General features: G+C 41.6%; 1 protein-coding gene across 44 annotated transcripts in view; it reads right to left on the bottom strand.

The window, feature by feature from the left end:
• The window catches only part of G3BP2 (G3BP stress granule assembly factor 2), an 86,342-nt gene that overhangs the window by 26,752 nt on the left and 46,331 nt on the right, over positions 1-13,259 (bottom strand). For 7 of the 44 annotated variants that reach the window (XM_072745472.1, XM_072745469.1, XM_072745499.1 and 4 more), the window contains 2 exons: positions 8,446-8,617; positions 6,564-6,702 (listed from right to left, as the gene is read on the bottom strand). The exons of 11 other annotated variants lie outside the window; for them this stretch is intronic. The gene's annotated coding sequence lies outside the window, so the exon portion shown is untranslated. Of the gene's footprint in view, positions 1-5,887; positions 6,703-8,445; positions 8,618-13,259 lie in introns of those variants that run through there. 26 more of the 44 variants (XM_072745475.1, XM_072745479.1, XM_072745471.1 and 23 more) reach the window with 13 other exon arrangements.

Below are 13,259 nucleotides of genomic sequence, written 5' to 3'. Positions count from 1 at the left end.
GAGCTTGATCGTGGTGATAGTTTCATGCCTGTATGTCTATCTAAAATCATTAAACTGCAAATGAAGAGTGGCTTGTACTGTGGTAAATTATTCCTCAAAATTTAAATTTAGCAATACAATCACATTTCATCATGCCAATAATTTCATGAACATTTATGAAGAATCCCTTATTGCAATGTAAGGGAACCACGGTACCCTGAAGGTGAGAATATCTAATTCAAAAAAGGCAATTTATTCAAAGTTGACACCTCATCTATAAAGGAAAATTATTGGTAATATACAGTATTGTTGAGGATATGGGGAAAATGGGCTCTTCCACAGTGTTGGTGAAAACAAATTGGTACAATCTTTTGTAGATATAATTTTGTGGTTTTAAGCAAATTAATTAAAAATGAACACACATAACCACACACACACACACACACACACAAACACATATAACCAGTAATTCCACTTCTAAGATACATTACAAAGAAATACACAAATTGTACAAAGATCTATAAAGGTTGTTCATTGCCACAAAAATAAAGCAGTCTAAATGTCCATTGACAGTAAAATGGAAAGCTATAAAAAATGAAATCATGCACACATTTAAAATAGGGGAAAGCAGGACGCCTGGGTGGCTCAGCGGTTTGAGCATCTGTCTGCCTTCGGCAGAGGGCGTAATCCTGGAGTCCCAGGATTGAGTCCCACATCCGGCTCCCTGCATGGAGGCTGCTTCTCCCTCTACCTGTGTCTCTGCCTCTCTCTCTCAAACTGGGTCTCTCATGAATAAATAAAAAAAAAATAAAATCTTAAAAAATAGGGGAAAATAAGTTATAAATGTGGACAAGAAATACTGTCAACAAAAGTAATAATCAAATTGTAGAATAATTTACAAACCCCATCTGTGGGGGAAAAAACATGATTAAAAAAAAAACACTAATAAGAAGTATGGGTTCTGGGTCTAGAAAAACAAAAACACAAGCTATATACCAATTCTTAATAACGCCAGTATGACATCAAATCCTACTTTAAATTTTTCATTTCGTTTCTGATAACCTTCTAACAGATATATGTTACTGGTTATAAAACATGGCTCTGGGGATGCCTGGCTAGCTCAGTCAGTAGTAGAGCACAACTATTAACCTGAGGGTTGTGAGTTTGAGCCCACAGAGATGTAGAAATTAATAAAAAGAAAGAAACTTCAGAAAAAAATGACTCTAGAATAAAGGCCAAAAGTATGAGAATTCATTTATCACTACTAGTAAAACCAAAAGGCAATCTGTGACATTATGCTTACATTACCGACAATTATGGTTAAAGTTTAAGTTAGCTTAAATATTACCAATTAATGGAAGATAGGATTGAGATGGCTGAGATGGGGAAAACAGACTAACACCATGCTGGAATTTAAATTGAGCAGCTACATACACAGAGACAGAGAGAGAGAGAGAGAGAGAGAGGCAGAATCAGGCAGAGGGAGAAGCAGGCTCCATACAGAATGAATAATAAAGAAATTAAATTTTAGATCTACTATAGCAAATAGTTCTCAGAGCAGATGACAAAGACAAGATACAACATGGGGCTGTATACCAAAATATAGAAGTATCAAAATGCACAATCAAAAATTCACTCTTTGAGGAGCCAAGAGTGTCCTGACCACCACAATTTATAAAGAGCGATAACCACAGCATCTTTGGGAGCCCTGGGTGCCTCAGCGGTTGAGCATCTGCCTGTGGCTCAGGACGTGATCCTGGAGACCCAGGATCGAGTCCCAGGATCAAGTCCCACATCAGGCTCCTTGCAGGGAACCTGTTTCTCCTTCTGCCTGTGTCTCTTCCCCCCCCCCCCCCCCCCCCCCCCCCGTCTCTCATGAATAAATAAATTAAAAAAAAAAAAAAAAAAAAGACCTTAAGTTAAAAAAACAAACAAACAAACAGCATCTTTAGTCAAGTAGTTCGGGGTCAAGAGATGGTCTTGATTGGACTTTCACTTACTCCAAGTTACTGATATCTAATTTCATGTCACATTTTGATGGCCATTTCAATGCTTGGAAAAAATAATCAAGATGAAAACTGCTAAGAAGCTGAGACACTATGTCATTTAAAAAAAAAACACAAAAACAAAACCCACAGGAAACCAAAAGAAAATTACAAAATTTTAACAATCTACACAAATATTTTTTTCAGCACTGTAAAGTTACATGGGCTATATCTTGATTTCTATAAAAATAAGATCTCTAGTAGTAACAGGATGTAGTTCTTTGCCATAAAGAAATTATGTTACCAAAGGCTTTACTAGGACATGGCTTATCTCTACTATTGGAACTCACTCCTTTTCCCCATCGAGAGCCCCTTACTCAAAAAGCCGAGGTCACACTAGTCAGGCCCAGGCCTTTTCTCATTGATCCATGGATTCCCAGTCTCAACACCTAACCGCATATTAAAACTGGAACTTTCTGGTACTCCAGAGGTCTTTACCAATCAAAACAGCAATGCAGCTTTTTTTTTTTAAAGATTAGAGCAGAAACCTTTAATTTGCTGCAGCAGATCATTGAATGAAAGCATCACAAACAAAATCTAAGCACCAGAGGTAGAAACAAATGAAAGGTAGTTGTGGATTAAGCCTTTTCTTTCCTCAGGCCCCAAAGTTGAGACATATTTTGAAGTTCATAAGCTCTTAAAGTGACCAAGCATTACCTATGCCATGAAATTAAAAGCATATATTTGTATTACGCTTTAAAGTTTAAAAAGTAACATACATGTTCCTTTGTCTCCTTGAAATAGGATATTTAGCTTCATTCAGAGAAAAGGAAACTGATGGTTAGAGAGCCTAAGTAGAAGAGTTTAAAAGGTCTCTCATAATTAAGAGAGAGGATTTGAAATCAGGTCTCCTGTTTCTAGTGTTATTTTCATTACACCTGGTTAAGAACAGCCACTTTAGAAGAACAGCTACAGGTGCAAGATTATAAAAACCTTTTGAAGTCTAACTGCTAGTTTGATACTGTCAGGGAGTGAAAAAGGAGAGGACAGTAACATAATACAAAAAAATCCAAGAGTCAACCCAAATTATCTACAATGATGTACCAAAATAAGGAAAACTACCTAGAAATTAAAAGATATGAATAAACTGAGGATATGAACAGCAGTCAAGAAATGGATTCTATTGCTTCTGAAGCCAGTCCAGAGTTCTGGGAGAGAATCAATTTGTCTTAGCAACTCTTATAACAAGTGTATACCAATGGAGAGTAATTAAGTCATGTCTGTCGGGACGTCTGGGTGGCTGAAGCGGTTAAGCATCTGCCTTTGGCTCAGGGCATGATCCTGGAGTCCCCGGATCGAGTCCCACATCGGGCTCCCTGCATGGAGCCTGCTTCTCCGTCTGCCTGACTCGGCCTCTCTCTCTGTCTCTGTCTCTCTCATGAATACACAAATAAAATTTAAAAAAAAAAGTCATGTCTGTCAATCAAATTCTATTGAATTTAAATTCAGAAGCAACCCTTATGTTCGTACCTATCAAACTCAGACTTGAAAAAGGATTATTGGGCAGCCCGGTAGCTCAGCAGTTTAGCGCCTTCAGCCCAGAGCATGATCATGGAGATTCGGGATCAAGTCCCAAGTCAGGCTCCCTGCATGGAGCATGCTTCTCTCTCTGCCTGTGTCTCTGCCTCTCTTTCTCTATGTCTCTCATGAATAAATAAATAAAATCTTAAAAAAAAAAAAAAAAAAGGGATTGTTTCCCACCTCTGTATCAATTCAGCATAAAAGGTGGGAAGTCGTCTTTTTTTTTTTTTTTTTTTAAGATTTTATTTATTTATTCATGAGAGACAGAGAAAGAGAGAGAGAGAGGCAGAGACACAGGCAGAGGGAGAAGCAGGCTCCCAGTGGGAAGCCCCATGTGGGACTCCATTCGGATCCTGGGCTCAACTGCTGAGCCACCGAGGTTCCCAAATGTGGGAAATCTTAAAGAAACTTAAGAGAATGAATATTCAATCCTGATATTGGGTAATCAGTAGCAATAATTTCACAGGATAAGAAAACTGTTAAGACTCTAAACATACAAGGGTGCCTGAGTGGCTCAGTGGTTGAGTGTCTGCTTTTGGCTCAGGGCTGATCCTGGGATCTGGAATCGAGTCCCTCATCGGGCTCCCTCCATGGAGCCTGCTTCTCCCTCTGCCTATGTCTCTGCCTCTCTCTGTCTCTCATGAATAAATAAATCCTTAAAAAAAATCTAAACATGCAATTAGTATTCACAGATTTTCAACAACTGATATCAAAATGTTCATTTTGATCTCTCCTAAGTAAAATATAGATAATGAGAATTTCCTGCTACCAACAGTGCCAACATTACTGAAACTCAAGAATCAATCGGTCAGCTACTAATGAATACTAAATTAAGCTATCAAATTATCTAAAGACTTTTTCCTTCCCCTTTCTTCTACTTCTAATCCCTAAACTCCCCACAAATACTGATTCACTCTTAAGACTTGTTCACTACTGACTAATATTTCAACCCAAATATTTAAACACTTGAACCATAACGACTCTTAATAATCCAAGTGAAGTTCTTATCCTTCCAATTCCTTGATAGCCTTTCAGAACCCAACCTCTAAGAATTAAATCATAACACAGGAATACACATGACCAATCCCCCAAATTTAAGAAAACAGGAAGGTGATATCTCCAAAGAAACTACACATAATCCAGTTCTAAGGAGTTCAAACTAATCATACCGTGTATCTGTTAATAAAGACCAGGAATTTTGTACATCAAAAGGACCACTGGATACTAACAGGGCCAAGTGTTTACTTAGAAACTTTGTTCACATGCCTAAGGCTAAATTAACTGCCAAATATGGAACTAGAGAAGGAATTCTCCTCTTCTTTCCCTCTAACCTATGGGGCTCCCTTACTGCAGCTGATGGTTCACGGATGCAGGTACAGGTAATGCTAACATTTGGAGGGCTAGAACGGTATGTGGAGCTTTGAATCTAAAAACAATATTTTGACCCAAACTGAAATCTTAACTTGCAGGAGAGGTCAGTTTTGCTATCAATCCAGCTTCAGTGCACGAGTTTTGCTGTTGTTGTTTTTAAAGGCAGCAAAGACACCTACCTTGGAAAAAAAAAAAATCTGTTAAGAAGTTAGGTATGCCTTGGGGGAAAAACTGATCTATGCGGAAAACTGTAGATGCAAATCTGTATTCGCTCCAAAGCGGCACAGAGCCATCTTTAAAAATCTGCTTTTAAAGACGCAGATAAGATTCGATCAGATTCGACTAACAAAAATCAACACAATCTAGGGAAGCTTATGTTCCTCTCATTGACTATCTTTCCCACTCCCCAGTAAAAAAAAAAAAAAAGTGGGGGGGGGGGGAGAGGAAGAAACCCATTTCCCAAAGCACTCAAACATCTTTGCTATCCCTAGGTCCATAAAGGATTGTCTGCCTAAAATAGCGGAGAGAAGGCAGGCGTACGTTTTACACAGCCCGGGTTTCTGAACACTTTAGGCGTAAACCCGATGGGGCTGTCAAAGAACGTGGAACACTGGGTGCTGGGTAAGCGCAGCTGCGGCTGCCTTCAGACCCGGATTCCGTTTCGGCGCACAGAAATGGTGCCCAGAGGCCGCTACTTTCGCATCTGCGTCGCTTCTGCCTCCGCCGACAGAGCCTCTTTTCCCCTCCCCCACGGGCGGGGCGGCGACGGCCTCCCCGCTCCCTCGGAACCGGGAATAAGACACGAAAACGACTCAGAGACGAGGCTGGTGTGCGGCTCCCACCCTAAAACACCCCCTTGGGAAGCCCTGCTCCTCCACGTCCCCGTCCTGGCCTCCAGCAGCGCGCCCCTGGCAGCTGCGGCGTTCCCGTTCCCAGGCCGCCACCTCCTCTCCAACAAACCCGGGCCCCACCTGTGCCCTCCGGAACGTCCGTCCACAGACGCGCGCCGGTCACTCCCCTCCCACGGGGCCTTCCATCCCGCACCTGAGAGAAAAGGCCCGGCTCCTTCCACGCACACACGGCAGCGAAGGCGGCCGACAGAACAATGTCTCTCCCCGCCGCGACACCTCCGACACTAGGGCTCACTCCCAGGACGGTGGCCTCGAGCCGACCCCTTCCGACCACCACCCGACCTCCCTCCCGGCCCCCGTACACACCTCCAACCAACAGCGGCGGCGGGTACGGCGCGCGGGGTCACCAGGAGAGCCGCCGAGGACCGGCTGCAGGGATGCTCCTCGCGCGCTGCCCCTCCCTCCGACAAACCTCAAACCTCGGAAACCGGAGAGCCGCGAGCTCGTCCCCCTTACAACCACCTCTTCACAGGCGCCAGGCGCTGCAGCGAGCGACCAGGAACACGGACGTCCCGCCCCCTTCGCCGCCGCCCCCTCTTATTGTTTTACCCCTGCCCAAAGGGCTGGGGAACCCCCCAGCACGGCTTCAGCCAATCACGCGTCTCCTCCGCGAGTGGGGCCCAACCTTCTCGCGTTGCTTGCGGAGCACGCGCAGAGCGCCGCCGCGCTCACGTACGCTGGCGCCCAGAAAGCCGGGGAACCGGAACCGGCCTGAAGCCGCGGCGAGTCCGCTGACCTGACGTCACAAGGAGGCTGCGTTTCTGCTGTGCTCCGGCTCCGGCCTGGCCGCCGTTCGAGATCGCGTCCGAACAGGAACCGGTTGGCTGCAGAGCTGTGTCTTTTGCGGCATTTTCGGAGAGCGATATTTCTGGTCCCTTTGGATTATTAATGTTAAAAGGGAAGGAGTTTAGCCATTTTCTCTTGAACTCGGCGTCTGCAGGTTGCCGCTCTAGACCGTAAGCGGTTTCAGCTGTGGTTTCAGCTCTTTGCACCCCAAACTCACTTACATTATTAACCTATCTTGGGAAATGGAGGTTTTAAACTCCACTGAGAAGGTCAAATTTACTCTGATAGCTCAAAGCAGTATGTGTCACGGAGCCTACCAGGTGGAAGGCCCGGAGATGTAGAAAAATACGATGTGGCCTGCACGGGGGTGGGGGTGGGGTGGAATCTATTTCTCTGTGTGCCTGTTCTGTATCTAGGTGTTGCTAAATACATACTAAGCGTTTTACATATGAAGGACGCTAAAAGGCTGAAATCCCAGGACATACCAGGATTAAAGCCCTGTCCTAGATCTAGGCCCAGACCTGGCCCCAGGGCATAGCTGGGAAAACAGTAGACACTGACACTCGTGACCTTGATTCGTGGAAAAAGCCAAATATTATGGTCAAGGAAGCCACTTTGCACCTTAGTGCTGGCAATGTTTCTCAAAAGCATATCAAGGCAGCAGAGGCATTTTTGGAAAGAAGGGCTGAGAAAATGATGAAAGAAATGAAAGGGCAATTAGAAAAGGAAAGAACACATTTATTACATGCCCATGTATCGAACATAATGCGGGAATAGATGTTTCATCAGTTTGCTTGACATCATCTAAGAGAAATTTTAAAGTATTTTCCACATATGAAAACCATGGTTTACAGAGGCACTGCCAACACCCGAACCTCCAAAACTACATTTTTACCTTTGTTTGCTTAATCATTTTGTTCCATGAAAAATATTTGAGCAGACCATGACTTTTATGAGATGAACTTTGACATGCTTTTTTCCTTTAAAGCATGCATGCAGATCGCCCTTTTAAGTCTAATTACTTCAGTACCAGGCACTCTTCCAATTACGTTATGTAATTTTTTAAGCATGGCATTAACCCTATAGAGTAGTTACTATTTTATGTCCATTTTACAGATGAGGAAGCTGAAGTTTACATCAAATAACTTTCCAAGGTCACACAGCTACTGTTGGGGGGAGCTAAGATTCAAACACAAGCAGTCTGTCATCACACTCCATGCCCTTCACCCCAAGCTGTAAAATACTCTTACTGAATTAACAGCCACGATTTATTTATCTCCTCTTACTGCTGATTGACATTTTGATGGTTTCCAGTTTGGGGTTCTTATTCACAACCACTGTTATTCTTCCTGATAACGTATCCTGGTGCACAAAGTACAAAAGTTTCTCTAGAGTTATGGTTCTCAGAAATTAACCTACCTCAGAATCACCTGGAATGCTTGTTAAAACATTGCTGAGCCCCACTCCCAGGGGTTCTGATTCATCAAGTCTGTGTTGAGGCCTGAGAATTTACATTTCTAACAAGTTCCCAGGTAATGCTATTGCTGTTCTCCTAACCACTGACTGGGGGTGCTGACTGGCTTGTTCAGTGGAGCATGCAACTCTTGATGTCAGGGTGGTGAGTTCAAGCCCCACATTAGGTGTAGAGATTACTTAAAAATAAAAATCTTGAAAAACAGAAAAACCAACTGACCTACAGCATGGGTTGGCAAACTTACACTGTAAAGGACAAGAGAATGAATATTATAAGTTTTGAAGGCCACAAATTCTTTGTTACATATCCCACCCACCTCCTTTTAAAATCCTTTAAAAATGTAAAGAAACAGGGGTACCTGGGTGGCTCAGTCAGTTGAGCATCTGACTTCTGGTTTCAGTTCAGGTCATGAAATCAGGGTTGTGAGATCAAGGCCTTCCTTGGGCTCCACACTCAGCTAGGAATCTGCTTGAGATTGTCTCCCTCTGCCCCTCCCTCCACTCAGCGTGAGCTCTCTCGCTCAAATAAATCTTAAAAAAAAAAAAAAAGAGAGAGAGAGAGAGATTCTCCCTTTGCCCCTCTCCTCCTTGTGCTCTCCCTCAAAAAACAAAAACGAAAAAGTAAGAAACAGTTTTCACTTAGCTTTAGGGCTATCCAAAAACAGACCTCAGGCAATCCCTGCTCCAGGATAAATACCAATAAGTGAGTTACTGGGGGAAAAGATTTGGCTATCTTCAATTTTAGTAAAAAGCCATAAACATTTCCTTTTTCAAATATTTCATTTATTCATGAGAGACACAGAGAGAGAAAGCAGAGACACAGGCTGAGGGAGAAGTCGGTTCCCCGTAGGGAGCCCGATGCAGGACTCAATCCCAGGACCCAGGATCACACCCTGAGCCAAAGGTAGATGCTCAACCCCTGAGCCACCCAGGTGCCTTTTAAACTGTTTTCCTATGTGGTAATTTTTACTTCCTAAATATCAAGTCTGTGCCCTTGGAATGCCTCTTTGCACTTACAGCCTCTGCCCAGATTCAGGCCCCTTTCATCTTTCCAGAAGAACTACAGTAGCCTCCTAATGTCCCTGCTCTTCAAATACAGGATCCATGAAACACCCTCTCCCCTAATAGACTGTAAGGCAAAGAGACCGGTATGAATTGAATTCATTCAATGCCTCAAGCCACAAACTTTTAAATTACCCTTAACTCACACCACACAATCATTGGTAACTTCTATTCCCTCTGCCTTCAATACTTAATCTGGATTAAACATTTCTCATCACTATTACTACTATTATAGTCCAGGCCACCATTGCCTACTGCAACAGCCTTCCACCACTTGGTCTTGATGCTTCCATTCTTATCCTACTACAGTCTAGTCTCACAGGCACAGAAACCAGATCCTTTATAGCTATGACCAGATGACATTTTCAAAACCTTCCAAAAGCAACACAACAAAATCTCAAGTCCCAACTGGCCTTCAAGGCCTACTCAATCTAGTCCTTATTTACTTCCCTCTTTTCTTACCACTTTTTCTCTTACACACTCACTCTTCATTTGACACTTCAGGCCTATTTCCTGTTCCAGGGTAGATCCTAGGATGCGAAGCTTTATCAAAAGTCTGTGAAAAATCAGGGCAGCCCGGGTGGCTCAGGCAGTTTAGCACCTGCCTTTAGCCCAGGACGTGATCCTGGAGCCCCGGGATCGAGTCCCACATCGGGCTCCCTGCATGGAGCCTGCTTCTCCCTCTGCCTGTGTCTCTGCCTCTCTCTGTGTGTGTCTCTCATGAATAAATAAATAAAATCTTAAGAAATTAAAAAAAAAAGCAAAAGTCTGTGAAAAATCAAAGTAAATTGCACCTATTGATTTTTCTAAGTACTACTACCAAAACAGCTCATTCAAGCATTCTAAAGGTGAATTAAGTATGATTCCCTTACACAAACTATCTTTCTTAGAATTTCAGTTAACCAAATACTGCTTAAACAGTCTACTAGCTTGTCCAAGCTGTGTCCTGTAGTTATTTTGTGTTCTCTTTATATTCTTCAGTTCCTAGATTCTCTTCTATATTTCGTTTTAAGTCAAATAGTAATCTACAGGGTGCCTGGGTGGTTTAGTCAGTTGAGCGTCCAACTCTTGGTTTTGGCTCATGGGTCATGATCTCATGACATCAAGCCTCCTGTCAGGCTCTGCACGTGGCAGGTAATCTCTTTGAGATTCTTTCTCTCTCTCCCTCTGCTCCTCTTCCCACTTGCACTCACACTATCTCTTTTTCTCTAAAATAAATAAAATCTAATATAATACACACACATACACATATGTTTAAATGGCAATCTACAAGTTGCCTTGCAGAGTGTCCACTTAATTAACATACAGGATTCTTTAAAACTCCTGGAATTCATTCATTCAGTAGCCACCATTGAGTGCCAATATATCAAGCACTAGGCTCAGGATGAGGCAAAAATAAATGAAACACAGTGTCTTCAGGGAATTGGGAGAAGGAGGGAGGGAGGGGGAGAAAAGAGAGCAAGAGGAGGAAAGAGAGAAAAATAGAAAAAGATGGATAGAGATGTAGTAAAAGAGACTCAAACAAAGTCAGTAGGGAAACAATGACCACCGAGGGTACTGTTAAGTGATACTGCACTAGGGATAAACAGCACTGTGTACTTCTTCACAACACTGAATTTTTGAATTTATTATTTAATATCTGATGTTTTCCTGCTTGTATACACACATACCCTGTAAGTTCCATGAGTGAAGATCTCATTTGCCTCTCCCATCCAGCATTTGGTATTGGCACAATAAAAGTACTGCCCTAAATGTCTCTATGAACTGGCTGAGTGACCATTTAAAAGCAGACAGAGGGCACAACAGTCTTTTTCCTGGGCACCTTGTATTTGTGATGTTTTTGCCCTAACTTATAAAACAGTGTATGACTTATAGGTTTCTGTTCTTTCTTGATGAATAATAATAAATTTAAGACTGTAGGGCAGCCCCAGTGGCTCAGCGGTTTAGCGCCACCTTTGGCCCAGGGCGTGATCCTAGAGACCCGGGATCGAGTCCCACATCCAGCTTCCTGCATGGAGCCTGCTTCTCCCTCTGCCTATGTCTCTGCCTCTCTCTCTCTCTCTGTGTCTGTCATGAATAAATAAATAAATAAATAAATAAATAAATAAATAAATAAATAAATAAAAATTAGGACTGTAGATTTTTCCTTTGCTAATAGTTTAGGCCATAGCCAATAGTTCACATTTACTACTTTGATTCAGTTATTGTTTAGAGAGAAGTAATTGAGAACATCTAAATAATTTTAATTTATAAATTTTAAGTTTTACTTGTTTTAGTCTGTGAGTATGGCATGTATATTTTTGTGCTTTGTGGAATTGTTGAGAATTTTCTTCATGGCCTAACAAGGTACAAGTTTTTCAAGTTGTCTATTAAACTCTAGTCTATTGAAGTCAACTTCTTTTACTGTCTCTTAATTTCTTTTTCTCTTCTTGGCAGTTTTTACAATATATTTTTAACTTTTAATTTTGAAATTATTTCACAGATCCTGAAAAATTGCAAAAATAGTAAATGAATTCCCTTATGCCTTTCACTTATATTCCTCAAATGTTAATTTTTACTACATTTGTTTTATCATTCTCATTAGTTGTCTCTCTCCTTCCATCTCTCTCACTCTCTTCGCATCTTTGCTCACCTCCTATAGGCTGTCAATTTCCTGAGGACACTACTTTGCAATGTTTCTGCCTCGTTCCATGTCTAGTACTATGCTTGATACATTGGTATTCGATGGTAGCTACTGAATGAACAAATCCAAGAGTTCTGAAGAAAACTGTAAGTGGTTATTATAGTTACTCTGTCAGATAAATCATAGTTTGTCATATAGCCATTGTCTTTAAAAGACCACCTATGAACAGATTCTAGTTTAAATTTTTTTTCTGACATCATGTCCCTTTAAAAGACAAGGACATTCTCTTATATAACTACAATACAATGATCAAAATTGGAAATTAACATTTATACAATACTATAATCTACAGACATTCAAATTCATAAATTGTCCAACTTATACCTTTATAGAAAAAGAAAAAAAAACTGTTCTCTGGTCCAGGATACACTTAAAGATTACAGGGGCACCTGAGTGGTACATTCAGGTAAGCATCTGACTCTTGGCTTTGGCTCAAGTAGCAATCTCAGCATCGTGAGATGGAGCCCTGCATCAGGCTCTGCGGTCAACACAAAGTCCATTTGAGATTTTTCTCCCTCTCCTTTCCCCTCCTGCTCATGCTCTCTCTAAAATAAATAAATAAATCTTTAAAAAAATTCAGGATTACAAAGCTATTTAGTTGCCATGTAATCTTAGTCTTCTGGAGTCTGGAGTAGTTTCTCAGTCTTTCTTTTTCTTTTACGACAATGATATTTTTAGGGTGCAGGACAATTCTTTTGAAGAATGCCCCTGAATTTGGTAGCCTCTTGTTCCCTTAGATTTAGATTGTGTATTTTTGGCAAAAATACCAGAGAAGTACTGTTCTGACTTTCCTAGCTCATCATATCAGGAGGCAACTGATGTCCTTTGTCCCATAATGATGATGTTTGCTTTCATCACCTGGTTGAGGCAGTCTCCCAGGATTCTCCACTGTACAGTTACTATTTGTAATTAATAAGTGTCTTGTGTATGATCCTACTTTGAGATTATGTACATATCCCATTTCTCATCATCCTTTGATCACACCAGTTTTAGCATCCATTGATGATTCCTGGCTAAATCAATTTTTGTTATGGTGGCTGCCAAATTGTGACTTTTCTAATTCTATCACTCTTTCTACATTTATTAGTTGCAGTTCTACTATAATGAAGACCTTTCCTTCTTTCCTATTTTTTTGATGATTTTTTTTAAGATTGTATTTATTTATTCATGAGACACACACAGAGAGAGAGAGAGAGAGAGAGAGAGAGAGAGAAGCAGAGACACAGGCAGAGGGAGAAGCAGGCTCTACACAGGGAGCCCGATGCGGGACTTGATCCCTGATCTCCTGGATCATGCTGGCTGAAGGTGGCACTAAACCGCTAAGTCACCTGGGCTATCCAATTATTTTATTTCTATCACCCTGAACTCATGGATTCCTATTTTATAATTCAATATCATCAACGTTCATCTTGATGCTCACATTGTCCC

The sequence above is a fragment of the Vulpes vulpes genome, unplaced genomic scaffold, assembly GCF_048418805.1.
Source record: "Vulpes vulpes isolate BD-2025 unplaced genomic scaffold, VulVul3 u000000899, whole genome shotgun sequence".
NCBI classification, from domain to species: domain Eukaryota; kingdom Metazoa; phylum Chordata; class Mammalia; order Carnivora; family Canidae; genus Vulpes; species Vulpes vulpes.
This window is presented reverse-complemented; position numbering and strand designations above follow the sequence as displayed.